Below are 15494 nucleotides of genomic sequence, written 5' to 3' on the forward strand. Positions count from 1 at the left end.
ACACACACACACACACACACACACACACACACACACACACACACACACACTCTTAGTAAATATCTAAAGTATTACAATGACGGATAGTCCTGAAAGGAAACTGCAATGTCAAAAGAACTTTGAGGACTTACACTAATGTCAAGACCGTGTTATTGCGGTTAACAGTCGTGAGTTGAAATCTACATACTGCTCTTCGGCTAGGGAACAGGACTCTGAACATCCGAATGGAAAGTTTCACTGTTACATAAAGGAAGCATTGTCCTGATAGAGAGAAGTCATTAGGAAGAGGTCCTCCGAGCGGGTTAGCCATTCAGAGAGTGCTGACATCTCAGCATTTCTGAGTAGCTTTCGCTGTTGTCTTGGGACAGCTGTCATTGCCCATGGACAGAGATTGATGGGATTGTAAATAATGAACATTGGGGTCCTTTCTATTAGCCTGCTCTCTTGACAATTCCACCCTTGGCTTGTTCTCTTAATCTCATACATAGATATTCCAGTTTACATAATTTGCCATGTTATATGTGGTTTCCACTGTCAGAAAATAAACTATAATGACTTGTTTAAAAGATGCCAACGAACTGCTATTTATAGAACATAGTTTGGTTCTTTTAGTTACAAGATTTTCAATAGACTATATCAAAAGAAATTAACGGTTTCAATAAAAATGACACCATCAGGGTTATTCTGGCCACATACGTGCACACAAAAACCTGTCTGACCTTGACAGCTGTTCCATCTGGCAAGTCTCAGCTCCTATACTCCCCAACCGGGGCACCGAGTTGTTTTGCAACCAATCCATGCTAAACAGGAATAATTCAACAAAACCGTGGTGTGCAGCTTCCTGTCAGTCTATCTGTTTAAACAAAAAAGCAAACAAATGGACATTCACTGACTCTTATTCATAACGCACTGGTGTCCTCTTCTATTCACAGCGCTCACTATTATTATTATTATTTCTTATTTCTACAGCACCACAGCTGTGCATGGCTCTTGAGAGGTGCTCAACTCTCCCACCCCTGCTCCTCTAAAAACAAAAGGTCCCCACCTCAAAGAATTTACAGGCTGAGGCCCCAATCCTGCAAATTGCTTCATGGAGGCTAATCCCTGCCTGTGCCACTGGGGAGCCCCGGTGAAGGTGATGGGGTGCTGCACAGGAGCGCTCAGAGCAATTTGCAGGATTGAGACCTAAGGTCCTTATGCTACAAGCAGACGCACATGTGGACACCCGCACACACTCCCATACGGAGTCTCAGACTGCAATGGATCTCCATGAGGGAATAAAAGCCCTTGTATGATCTGCGTGCAGGACGAGATGAAGAGTTAAAGTAGCAAAAAGGGCAATAAATCTGGGGAAGAAGGGACGGGAGGGACAAGAGTGAGGAAAAGAAAAGGTCACGAGTTTGGCTTTAATTGTGCACAATTTTAGTTTCTTTTAGTTGTTAGGTATTTGGCTTTTATACTTAGTAAGTTATTAGGACAGCAGTATTGACAGAGGGATGACTGGTAAGAGGGAGGGAGATCACTTGCCAGAAGCAGCAAGCTGTAAAGGAAGGATCTGAAGAAAAGACAGTGAGGCTGCCTAGCATGGAGCTACTTGTGAGACAAGAACAGCACAAGTGAATCTAGGTCCAAGGCAGGGCACAGACCACATGCAAAGTAACAGGATGGGATGAGATGAGATGCGGGCTGGGGGAGGGCTATGCAGAGCCTTGAAGGTTAGAACAAAGTGCTTGAATTTGATGCAAAGAGGCTGGAAGCCAGTGTAGGAATTCATGAGTGAGAGGGAAGGACACTGTAATGGCAAGCAAGAAAGATGATTTTAGCTGAAGCATGTTGGACAGACTTGAGGGGAGCACTCAGAGAGGCAGAGGTTACAATAGTGAGACTGGGAGAAGATTATGCCATGGAGAAGGTTTTAGCGATGGTGCTAAAGAGGAAGGAAATTAGAGGGGCACCATTTGGTTTCGAGGTTGCCCAAAAGAAGCTGGTAGCCAATTTTTTTGGTTAAATTTTCCTATGTCAGGGTCAGTTAGAAAAAAGTAGGTACCTAAGCTAGGGAGTCCAGAAGGTGAGACCTGGCAAATGGGATCTATAGTATGGTAACTATTTGGCCTAATTATGTTGACAATGTCCTTATAAAGACTCAATTTTTGCATTTGTCTGGGATTTTTATAGGATGGTTATTATAAGTCAAGTATAAATTTATTTAAAACATGGTTGAGTATTATCAATTGTGTTAACAATTATGTGTCCAATGCATAGATTGTGAACCTCATTTAATTTTATTTTTTGTTTCAATAATCAACACTTAAACTACAGACCATGCTTATGCAAAAACCCACTGGCTCCTAATAGGAAGATTTAAAAAATCCCATTGTGCTTAAAAGGTAATTCCAATTATATATCACATATTACCTACTTTACTTCTAACTTTCTTTCAGTAACAAAGGCTATTTATTTATATACACCTCTACCCCGATATAGTGCGACCCGATATAACACGAATTCGGATATAATGTGGTAAAGCAGTGCTCCGGGGGGGGGGCGGGGCTGCGCACTCCGGTGGATCCAAGCAAGTTCGATATAACACGGTTTCACCTATAACGCAGTAAGATTTTTTGGCTCCCGAGGACAGCGTTATATCGGGGTAGAGGTGTATTTTAAATGTGTCTATGAGTCTAGGTACAAAATATATAAACCATGAACAACAGGATCCAAATCCACAGTTCCCCTTCACAATTCGTCCAGTACGACGGCCGAATGTTGAGATGTGCCAAAAACCTGCTGAGAACCCACAGCTTTCACTGAAGCTTGTGAAGATGCTCTGCAACTCACAGGAGGGGCTCAGGCCCTAAGACTCTTCTTTCCCAGTCATTTACCCCTACCAAACACTTGAGGAAATAGGTTAGTCTAGGAGGTCAACAAATTAGGGGTCTGCTGGACCAAGCAAGAGGAGACAAATTGCACAGTCAAGGTCCCCTCATTGAAAACACCAGGCCAGAAACCCTTCTCCTGCCCTTTGAAGTGGTGGCTATGCAGGAGAAGAGCTATTCAAGCTACTTGCAGCATTCTTCACCTGAATCCCTAGCAGATTGACAGAGATGGTGCAGAGATCATAGAAATCAGAGACAGAAAAGACCTACAGTGTTAAATATCCTAGTCTAAAGCCCAGGTCATGAAGGATCATTCCTTCCCATATATTTTCTAGTGCAGGGGTCAGCAACCTTTCAGAAGTGGTGTGCCGATTCTTCATTTATTCACTCTAATTTAAGGTTTCACGTGCCAGTCATACATTCTAACGTTTTTAGAAGGTCTCTTTCTATAAGTCTATAACATATAACTAAACTATTGTTGTATGTAAAGTAAATAAGGTTTTTAAAATGTTTAAGAAGCTTCATTTAAAATTAAATTAAAATGCAGAGCCCCCCGGACCGGTGGCCAGGACCCGGGCAGTGTGAGTGCCACTGAAAATCAGCTCGTGTGCCGCCTTTGGCACGCGTGCCATAGGTTGCCGACCCCTGTTCTAGTGCTTTGTCCAGTGCAAGGTAAATGAGCCGTGTGATAAGAGCTTTCACCACTTCCCTTCAAAGACAGTTTCGCTCCTGCTAAGCCATACACATGTGCTTAACTAACCTGATGCACTGAGTATTGGCATCGACATACATGGAACTACTCACATTGCATGATATTAAGCATGCGCTTATGTCTTTAGAGGATGGCTGTTTTGCCAACCCCCGAAGTTCAAAAATCATGAGTCACCTCCCCGAGAAAAAATAATGAAATTGGCCCCAAAATCATTATTTAATTATTTAAAACGATTATATTGTGGTGGTGGGGGGGTCTATCTTGATTTTTAAACTCCTGATCATCCCCAAGTGAATGTGACAATTCCTGTGTTACTAGCTCACTCAAATTCCCCCTCCCCACCCCCGCTGAGGAACTTTCATAGCAGATCCAGCTGACATCAAATGCCCCAGGTTTGTATGAAATGCTGTCTGATACAGCAGCTCTCCCCCAAACCTCAAAACTCCAATTCTAAATAATTCCATGCCCCGTGCTCCCCTCGACCTACACATCAATTAAGTATGTATACACCCCATCCTCACCTCACTTCGGTCCTCCTTCCTCCCCACAACTAATTCTGTGTTCTTAGCCCTCCCTTTATCCCAAGCCCCACATCAACTCTGGCCCTTTCCTGTCACCCCCACCTCTGCTCCTCCTGCAGGTGTAAAAGGCTCTTCACCCCCCCACTTCAAAGTCTGGGGGGCAGCTCCAGAGGCACTTGAGACCTCTGTTCCTAGTCTTGGGGGAAGCAGTTGGTGGGGGCTCCTTTCTCCTCCTTCCAAGGCCTGGTGTTGCAGGATAAGACAGGAGGAGGTGTGACGGGCAGACCCATTTTTCACAGGAGGGAGCAGAGCCATGCTGAGCTGTTGGACTTTTTCTGCTTCCTCCTACTCCTGTGAAAAGAGTATCAGCTACTGATCCTCCGTCCCTCCCCTCCCCTCCCTTCTGTTAGTTCTAGAGGTGAGTAAAGGGGGAGAGCACTGCTTACTCCTGCAACTGCTCTGATTGGCTGTTCTTCCCCAAGAGGCGGGGAAGTGGAGAAGGCAGCCAATCAGAGTTGATGAGCAGAGCTGCAAAATCACCTCAGGTTGGAGCTTCTGAGCTTATGGATAGATGGGCTCCAGGAGGAGCCATAATCACATAACTTGATATGAAATTGTGAGAGTTAGCAACACTGGGACAGGGACCTAAGATCTCCACTTCAGGAAGCTTTACCTGATATTCAGCCTGAATTTTCCATATACTAATTTCATACCATTACTCTTAGTCACATGCCCTTTTATCGCTCTGAACAACCACAGCGGGGCCAATCCCAAGCATTCAAAAATCATGAACCAGGGCCCGCCAAAAATCCTAAAACTGGCTTAAACAATCATGAGATTATTTGAGTTCAATGCTCCTTCTTGTGTTCGCACACCATCACACCGTCTCTCTCTCGGGTCTGCAGCTCCTCTCATCCCAGGAACCGCAGTGTCCTCTTCATGACTCAGCCCTCTGGCCAGGTCACTCAGTGTTTCCCCCTTTCATAGTCCTTCAATTCTCTGTTACTCCCAGAGTGACCCCAGTCTTCCCATTCACTGCTTCATTGGTCTATGCCAGATCTTTGGTGGCTAGCAGGGGAACCCGGGCCCGCCCTCTACTCCAGGATCCAGTCTAGGGACCCTACATCCAGCAGTTCTGGGCTTTCCTCTCCCAGCCCTCACTGCTCCTTCCCTGGATTGCTTCCTACCACTCTGGTTCTCCTGCTCTCTCTGGGTGTACCAGCTCCAAATCCTCCTCCCTCTTCCCAGGGAGTGATGCCCTTGCCCAGCACCAACCCTCATAGGCGCGGGAACTAGGGGGCTGGAGGGTGCTGCAGCACCCCAAGGTTTTACTTGGGACTCCATTCCCAGCCCCACATGCGGGGTCCCAGCTGATGGCCCCACGAGCGGGTTCCGCTCCTGGCCCCGCATGCAGGGTCCCAGCCCCATGCCTGGGGCTCCTCTTCTGGCTCCACACGCGGGGTTCCGGCTGCTGGTCCTGCTTCCAGGCCTCCCAACCCCGCGCCCAGGGTCCCGGTTACCGGCCCTGCGCCCGCCCCCAGCTTCAGCCTTCTTATTCCTGTCCAGGTCCCCCCGTCTTGGAGACATGGCCCTGCTCCCGGCCCCAGCACTGGGGGGGGGGGGCACAGATGCGGTAAAGGGGGTGGCTTTCAGCATCCCCACTATTCAAAATGTTCCAGTGCCACTGGCAGCCCCTGTCTGTTGCTAGCTTCCTGGCATTATAGGCCCTGCCTACTCTTGCACAGCTGAACCTGCTTTCAGTCAATTCCCTGCTCCCTGGCTCTCTTTCCAGGTGCAGCTTGTAGCGTTAAAAGGCCTATCTGGCCACTTTAACCCTTTCCAGTCCTGTAGGGGGTGGACACCCTATCACTGTCGGCAACAGTTTTCTCAGAAGCTGATTTGAGACTGTAGAACAAACTCCCCCAGGTAGTAAGGACCATCACAAATCTCCCCACTTCTGCTCCAAGTGAAAACCACACTTCTTTGACCTGCCTTCACTGACACAAACACAGAGAAGCATGTACATTACAAACAAAACCCCGTAACCCTACCAAAAAAATCCACTCCACTGCAGAGAGACTGACCGAGAGAACAGACCATACAGGACAGCTGTTAGTCACATTGTTTAATGCGGTAGGCACTCAGGTACTACGGTGATAAGGGCAGAATAAGAACCTGAACAGAACATTCTCTTTTTCCATTACATTTCTCATTCCACTTCACTAGCAATCTCTCTTGTGAATGTTGGCCAGCTCTCTCTCTTATTCGGTCTCAAAATAATTTGACACAAATTATTGATTTCCTGGTAAACATTCATTCAGCTGAAGATAGTAGTCTAGGGAAATTACTCCCCGGGGCCCAAACTAGACTGAACACTTTAGCTTGCATATTATTAAAAACCTAAAAGGTCCTAACAGACACACAGTTATAACAACTATGATTTAACAACAACAACAACAATACAACAAAATACTCCTTTCTCTGGATTTTACACTGTTTCCTGCCTTCTCTGTGTTTTGGACACTTAGTATTATTATTGTATTATTTGTTCAGCTCTGAGGTGTGCTCAGCTCTGCAAGACACAATAATAAATACAGTACCTAAACCCCAAAGGGTTTACTTTCCCAAAAAAGAATTATGTGTTGCCACAAGTCATGTTCTGGCTTGTAACAATTCCCTGCTCTTCTATCTCATATCTGAATAATTCATTGAACCCAGGTGCAAGTTATAACATTAGTTGCAATAATAGACATTTAAAATGTAAACTCTTTGGGGGCAAAGATTGTCTTTATTTTTATGCCTTGTACATAGCTGGCCAGGTTCTCAGTGCTGAACAAATACATAATTTATTTATTTAATCAAAGGTAACAATTTTGTTATCCACGTGCGTGCTTTAAAATACTTTAACACAAAACACTTAGTTGTCAATTATTCTCTGATAAGACAATCTTTACAGCCTCAATCATTCCTTGTTCTCTGAATTCCCTCTAATTTAAAGCCTAAGACAGAACTGCCAGCTTTCAGGTAAAAAAATTACTGGCCACACAAATATTATATGTAATTGTAAACACTATAATTATATAATTAGCTATGACTGTAGGTTCTCTTCTCTTCTGGTTTCATGATCTAGTGCTTAATGTAGTGATTAAACTACCCCAGCGTTAACTGTTAATTGAAAGAAAATTGTCTTTACTGTTGACCAGCCTTAAGGTAAAATACATGGTTTCTGTTCTAAAAAGAGCTTTACAATTTGAATAGATAATCTATTCAGATTGTAAAGCTCTTTTTAGAACTCGGTGCTTCTATTTTAACCATTAACAGTTCTGTTAATTTATTCAAGCTACCCTCAAAACATATTACTTGGAAAACTGCGTGTGAGAAAACCTAGGGGGCACCCAAACAGTTCTTAGGAAGTGGCCTTTGTCCTGTGGCATCATAAGAGACAAATCATGATAGCACAGAATATAGTCCAAGCTCCCAGCCTCTATTTCCCCCAGTGGTAAGCACTGACTTATAGGTGCTAACTAACAACTCTTCCGTTCATCAAGACACTGCTTTCAAACTGTCCCTGGTGTTCCTTCCATCTTGCCCTGTTTTCCAAAAGGTTCATTCTTGCTTCTGTATTTTCCGCAGGGCCAGTGCTTCCACTAGGCGACCCTAGGGCGGCAGGATTTGGAGGGCAGAAATTCGGTGGCGGGGGGTCCTTCTGCTCCGGGTCTTCGGCGGAAATTTGGTGGCGGGTCCTTCACTCGCTCCAGGACCTGCCGCCGAAGTGCCCCGAAGACGTGGAGCGGAAGGACCCCCGCCGCCGAATGCTCAGAGGAGGAGCGCTGCCACCTAAGGCAGCAAAAACCCTGGCGCCGCTCCTGATTTTCCCCATTATTTTGAGATCCTTTCGGAATGGAAAGTTATCGCCATTTAAGTGTCTAAACAACTCAAAGTAATTCCTCATTTCTTTAGTTGCAAGTTGTTCATAAATCACGGTAAAACAGCTATTGTTGCAGTGCATTCTCTAATAAGAATATTGCCTATTGTTATTTATTGACAGTCACAACCAAAGTGTGAAAAGGCCATAATTCCTAACTCAAAATGTTCACAATCTAAAGAAATACACCCTGCTCAGATACAAAATAACTGATTATATAGAATAGGCCAAGGTGCTTAAATTAGGCTCCTAAATTCAAATTTAGGTCCTGATCCTGTAAAAACTTTAAGTGAGTATTCTCATTTCACAGATTATAAAGCCAGAAGGGACCCACAGTGTTCATCTATTCTGACTAGGGTGACCATATTTCCCAAAGGGAAAATGGGGAACCCCCAGCCGCTCGCCAACTGATCAAGTCAGCAAGAGCAAACGGGACAAATGCCCACTTTTGCAAAAAAAAGTCAGGACAGCTAGGACAGAGCTTCAAAAAAGGACTGTCCCAGCCAAAACAGGATGTATGGTCACCCTAATTCTGACTTCCTGTATAACACAAACCATAAAATTCCCTAAATTAATTCCAGTTTGAACTAGAGCATCTCTTTTAGAAAATAAACATGCAATCTTGCTTTAAAAATTGCCAATGATGGAGAATCCATGAGAACCCATGGTAAATTGTTCCAATTGTTAATGACCTTTACTGTTAAATATTTGCACCTTACTTCAGTATGCATTTTTGTAGCTTCAGCAAGGTATACTGGTCTACTAGATTGAAAAGCCCATTATCAATTTTTTGTTCCCTATGTTGGCACCTACACACTGTGATCAAGTTACCCCAGAACCTTCTTTTTGTTAAGCTAACTAGATTTAGCTCCTTGACTCCACCACTATAAGACATGTTTTCCAATCCTTTAATCATCCCTGTGGCTCATCTCTGAACCTCTCCAATTTATCAACATCCTTTTTGAACTGTGGACACAGCGTTCCAGCAGTGGTCACACCAGTGCCAAATACAGAGTTAATATAACCTCTTACTCCTACTCAGTATTTTCCTGTTTAGACATCCAGGCATCACATTAGCTCTTTCGGCCACAGCATTAGAATGGGAGCTGATGTTCAGTTGATTATCCACCATAACCCTCATTATTTTTAAGTCAAGGGAGCTACAGCACATGCATAAAATCAAACACAGACTTGCAGGATTGGGGTGTTATGAAACGAAGTGGTCTCATTTTCCAAGGTGCTGAGCATTCAGACAGACTGCAAAGAGGACCTACATATAATCAGCACCTTTGAAAATCTACCACTTATTTTTGTGCCTAAACATGGATTTAGATACCTAACTTAGGCCTCCATGCTTGAAATTTTAGCAATCTTTCCTCCTCCATCAGTCATTTTTTCCCATTTTCTGGCTGGGAGGTGAATACATGCTAAAAACTGTACCCTATATAGTGCATGTTATGAAGGGGTATGGTAGCCATTTGACTCACTTTCAGTCCTGGAGTTTTAAAATTTCACATCTTGAGAAAGTTTCCCTGCTTTGCGGAATGAATTCCTGTGCAAGAAAGATGCTCCCGTCCTGATGGGCAGGTAGAATTCTAGGACTCTTTCCCCTTCGGGAAAATCATTCTGGGCCTGATCCAAAGCCCATTGACGTCAATGGAAAAACTTCTTCAAGGAGCAGTAGATCAGGATCCCCATGTCTACACTGAATTACTGGCTGTAGATGGCAAGAACCTGAACCACGAGATGCAATCACCACACAGTTCAACTAGACTAAAAGGACCAAGCGCAAAATAAGGAGGTAGAATTAGATAATGCAGCTTTATCCACACTGAAATGCATGATGTGAGTATTACTGGGTGAAATTCCATCCTCTTTGTTATGCAGGAGGTCAGACTAAATGATCCTTCTAACCTTACAAGTCTATGGATCTATGAAATTTATTCACTGCTGCAAGTGGATGCAGCTGAACATAGTTTAACCATGAGAGTAGCCAAGGAGAAAACAGTGGTTGGCATCATGATTAACGCCTGCTTAGAGTACAGTGAGGAGAGCCAGAAGGTGGGAGGAGGATAGGTCTCATGTCATGGGGTCAGAAAGGTAGCGGGCAGCATGTGAGGGGTTTGAAATAATTACAAAGAGAGAGAGAGAGAGCACCAGATAATAGGATGCGGACAAGAGCACTAAGGGTTAAACCAAACTATTTGCTTCCTGCTTTATCTAACTGATAGAGCGGGGGAAGGGGATGCTAAAACATTTTGTTGTTCTTCCCATAAGAAAAAAAAGAGGCTTCATGCTGGAAAATTAATTATGAAGAGTTCCAGGGCTTTATAATAAATTTATACTCTCCCCAGCGCTTGACTCACTTTTTATATTACTGTGTCATCCCCTTTCCATTCCCTCTGACTCTGAGCAGCTCACGAGATGCTACTCTACATCAAAAGAAATGCGGGCACCAGAGGACATGGAAACACCTAGCAGCTCCCACTAGTGTTGCTCCAGTTAAAGGGCTTAGCATAGATTTGCATCATGTGGCTGGGTTTTTTTTTTAGGATTTTAAAAGAAACTGGCTTCAGAAGTTTGTTTCATGCTGAAGCCTGACATACGAGGTTGCAATTCAGCTGGGGACATTTCTTGTTGTTGTTTTACTATTAATAACAACATACTTTTGCCCAGTTTTGACATGATCAGACTTTTCCATGTAATTTTTTCTTTAATCTCATTCCTCACACCACCACAATATAAAAATCAAACAGATTAAAAATGGAGTGGGGGAGCAGGGATGGCAGGGGGATTTTAAATAAGGGCTGCCAGAGGGGAATAAATTTGGCAGGACGGAAGTGCTTCTAAAATCCTCTTTGTGACCCTGAGGAGGAGTGTGCTGAGTCTGCAGACAAGAGAAGGCTGTTAATGGCTGCCTTTCCTGAGGCTTGGAGATGGATTAAGGCCCCAATTTTGCAACTTGGCCATTAGACAGCCCATTGCATCTCCAGAGCACTATACAAACATGAATTAATACTCACAATATCTCTGTGACTTGGTGTTAATATCACCACCAATTGATAGATGGGGAAGTAGACATAGAGTGTAAAACCCTGGTCCTGCTGGAGTCAATGGGAGATCTGTGGCCAGCATTTCCTCCAGAGAGGTTAAATGATTTCCTCTAGGCCACAAAGAGAGGACTTAGCTACACCAAGGTGTGTTCCTAAAGTCTGCCACTATCACTATACTGGTGTGCTGCTATAGAGGCAGTTCCTGAGGCCACCATGTCAGGCAAACCCGCTGTGATGAGGCTTAGACCATAACTGGGTTTAACAATGGCAGCCATGTGGCATCCTTTCTACACTAGTGCTCCTGCTTTTGGCCCCACTAGGAAACTGCAGCAAATAAATCCTAGTGCAGACACAGACAGCATTAATGGCCCAGCAGTTCCTGTTTCCCCAGCCCATGCTAAACCCACGGGACTACATAACAGAATCTTGGTACAGGACCTAGTTTTCTCGGTTTGCCACCAAGATGAATACGACGTCTTCTGAAATATCATGTGAAAGGTCTGTGATAGACCCAAAGGGGTCAAACATTTCACACTGTGAAAAAGAGTGCCGGAGTAAAGTCTGCCAAGTAAATAATAAGCATTGTACAAACGAGACATACTGTACATACCCGTAAAACTCTGCACGGCATGCAAGTCTCGGCCCACATACTACGGTACTGTAGCTATGTACTCTAATATACACACACTACAATGACAATATGAGGAGCTATTACAATCTATTGAGTAAATTACATGAATTTTAAAACCATACGATGAAGTATTTACACTAGGGATAACAGCTTTATCGATCTAGAAAACAAGACAGTTTAAAATTTATATAACTTAGCATCTGTATGTTGAAAAGTAGAGCAGATGTTGCAGTCTATGAGCAAAATAGTATAGGTCTGCTTATCCAGTAACGTATGTCACCTTTACTCCAGTGTATTTCTAGTCACTTTAGTGGAGATACTCCATATTTACACCAGTGTGAGAGAAAAATCAGGCCCAAAGTGTTTTAAAGTTTGTGTGAACACAGCACTCAAGAGTGCTTCCAAATGGGTAAAGTTTATTTAATTCTATCCCATGATGATTTGAGGAGTACCAAATGGCTCAAGCTCACCATTAATGTCTGCAGTGCCCATCAGATCTTTTTCAAAGGAGAAATGTCATGTATTATACTGATTTTAGAATATAGAACTATTATCTCATACTATTTTAGGCTTGTATTTTCAAAAACAGGCTAGTGATTTTCGATACCTCAATTTTCAGGAATGCAGCTTGAGCCATCATCAAAGGGACAGATTTTCACAACCCATCCTCTGAAAAATCAGGACTCCTTTAAAGTGTTTCTGGTTGGCACACAAAATCACTAGTCACTTTTGAAAACGTAGGCTCCAATATGCACAGCACTTGCATCCATATGCCCAGAACAAACGTGGTTGCCACAACCTCTCATTGGAAACTGAACACTGAGTTCTAGCTCTGCCAACATGTTTTAATCCTGGGCTAATTAACAATGTAAGGCCAGATTCTCTCCCTGAGTTCTGGACCTTCTGTATAATCTGAGTGGAGCTTTAATAGCCAGGGTGAAAACTCTCATCATGGAGACGGGGGACAGAGACCCAGTTGTCATAAAATTAACAGAGCCGACTCCTATGCCAACCACACTGCACAACCTCAGTTTGGAGGGGGGTGATGAGGGAACAGAATTGAGCAGAACACAGCTGTGCTTTACAGAAGCCCAGCCGGTGTACGGTTCCTTACAGGCTACACCCAGCTATAGGGTTGCCAACTTTCTAATTCCAGAAAACTGAACACCCCTGCCCCGCCCCTTTCCTGAGGCCCCGCCCCTTCCCAAGGCCCTGCTCCCGCTCACTCCATAGCCCCTCCATCCGTCCCCAATCCTGCAAACAAATGAACATGAGTATCTTTACATATGTATGTAATTCCATTGAGTTGAATGGGACCACTCACATGTGTAAAGTTATTCACGTGTGGAATCAGAGCAATAGTCCTCTCTCCACTCCATTTCAATCCCAACAATAACATTAATTTATAGACTAACACCAAGAGGCACTAATTCTAGTCTAAACTCCTGTATATCGTAGGCCATTACATTTCGCCCCATCATGCATTATTGAGTCCAATAACTTGTTAAATAGCTTATGTTTGGCTAAAGCATATCTTCCAGAAGTGCATCTAGTCTTGATGTAAAGACCTTCTGAGATGGAGAACCCACCACTTCCCATGGTAATTTGTTCCAATTGTTAATCACTCTCACTGTGTGCTTTATTTCTAATATGAATTTTTTCTGGCTTCAGCTTCCAGACTTTTTTTATGCCTTTCTCTGCTAAATTAAGGAGCCCTATTATATCTATATCTATAATATAGCCTATATTATATCTGATATTATTTCCCCATAAAGATACTTCTACACCGTGATCAAGTCATCTCTCAATCTTCTTTTTGATAAACTAAATATATTGAGCTCTTTCAGCCTCTGACAGTAAAATTTTTTCTCTAATCCACAAATTATCTTTGTGGCTCTCTTCTACACCCTCTCCAATTTTTCAACATCCTATTTAAAATGCAGAGACCAGAAACATATACAGTATTCCAGTATTTGTTTCACCAATGCCATATACATATACTCCTACTTGCTGGTGTTGTTCTCCAAAATGGATGAACAATAAAAGCCTGAATAGGTCAAATTGAATTTAAGCTTCAGATGCAGGTGAGTAAGACAGCTAGTAAGAATATAACTTGTAAAACAGAGATTGGGGATCTATTTTACTTTCTGGGGGGATAATGGGTAATCTAAAAGGGAAACTAAGAATCTGCTCTACCCTTTGCATGATTTTCTTAATAACTTTCCAGATATTGCTCTTGACAAGTACCAAACCTGATTTGTTCATGTCACATCATCCATATAAATGTTTTGCATAATGCAACATTGGTGCAACAATTCTGTTCCATCTATGAGAAAGCGGACCACAGTTCACATTTGTCAATGGTGGTAAGTTGTGGAAATGATAGACCAATAAATAGATTTTTATTTCATAAATGCCTATACTGTAATTTTATGTGTGGAATTAGGACCACACATTATCACAGCTGCAATGGGTCCATTAAAGGCCCACTCCTGAAGCCCAAATACAAATCCACAGAGCACAACCACAGAAATGCACACCTGTCCAGATACCTATATAAATAAATAACCTACATGCAGATACACACATGTATTCATGTATACACATCTAGCATGCACTAACACATATACTTCCACATTATTTATTATTACAATTGTTGTTTAGTGCCTAGAGGCCCCAACTAAGATCAGGACTCCAGGGTGGTACGTGCTGGACATACACATAAAAAGAGAGACTCTCCAAGAAAGAGTTTATAATTAGCGAGACAAAGGTGGGGAGAAATGTATGATACATCGGCTCTTCTGCAATTACTAGTCAATATTCACTCTTTAAGAAATAATACATTTCTTTTAGAGTTCCCTTTTCTTTTAAAAACTTGCTATGAAATGAATACACACAGATTTTATGTCATCAAATTTTTTGTGCGCACGCCAGCAAAAGGAATAAAAGTTAAAGAGTTAGGCCGCAAATTTTATTCACACAGGTATACACACATGCGGCAATACACGCACCTCCCTACACAAAGACACACAGTCTCTTACACACATATAATGCATGCATGCACACACTTGCCTACACAGAGACACTTTTTCATACACGTATCCAGGGGTGCCTAAATCACCCAGCAGGGAAGGGAAGAGGGTGGGCAGGAGGGGAAAAGATGGAAGGGTGGTGGAGGAGAGAAGATGGGGAGGGAAAGAGGCCAAGGACGAGAGCAGGGTGGGGGTAAAAGGGGGCAGTGAAGGAGAGAGGAGGGGTTGGGGGGTTATGTGGGGTGGATGGGGATGCATGGGGAGGCAGAAGGCTACAGATGCATGAGGATGTGGGGGGCACAGGGGTGTATAAGGACATAATGGGAGTGCAGCAGTGTAGGGATGGGGTGCAGAGCTGTGGGGGGTGAGGGACATGGGGGTGGTGGCTCTGGAAGGTGGAGAGTATGGGTGGGAGAGCGCTGTAAGGGATACAGGGCTGGGATGGGTAGTTATGGGGAGCAGGACAGGATGGGACAGGGGAGGGATGCAGTGAGGGGGATGGGGTGGGGGGGGGGGGGGGGGGGGGGGAGGGATGCAGTGAGGGGGATGAGGATGCAGCCCCATTCTCAGCACTCAGAGTTGGGTTTACATGTACCTCGAACTCCTGGGTGCCAGCGATGGGGCGACAGACCGTGGTTCGCCGCATAGTATGCGCTGCAGCTGGAGCCCAGCCACATGAGGAGCGTGAGGAGAAGAGGCTGGCAGCAGCGGGAGAGGTGTGCGCCACACGCGCTGAGCACGAGTTGC

The sequence above is a fragment of the Terrapene carolina genome, unplaced genomic scaffold (assembly GCF_002925995.2).
Source record: "Terrapene carolina triunguis isolate 2854851 unplaced genomic scaffold, T_m_triunguis-2.0 Scaffold97, whole genome shotgun sequence".
Taxonomy (NCBI): domain Eukaryota; kingdom Metazoa; phylum Chordata; order Testudines; family Emydidae; genus Terrapene; species Terrapene triunguis.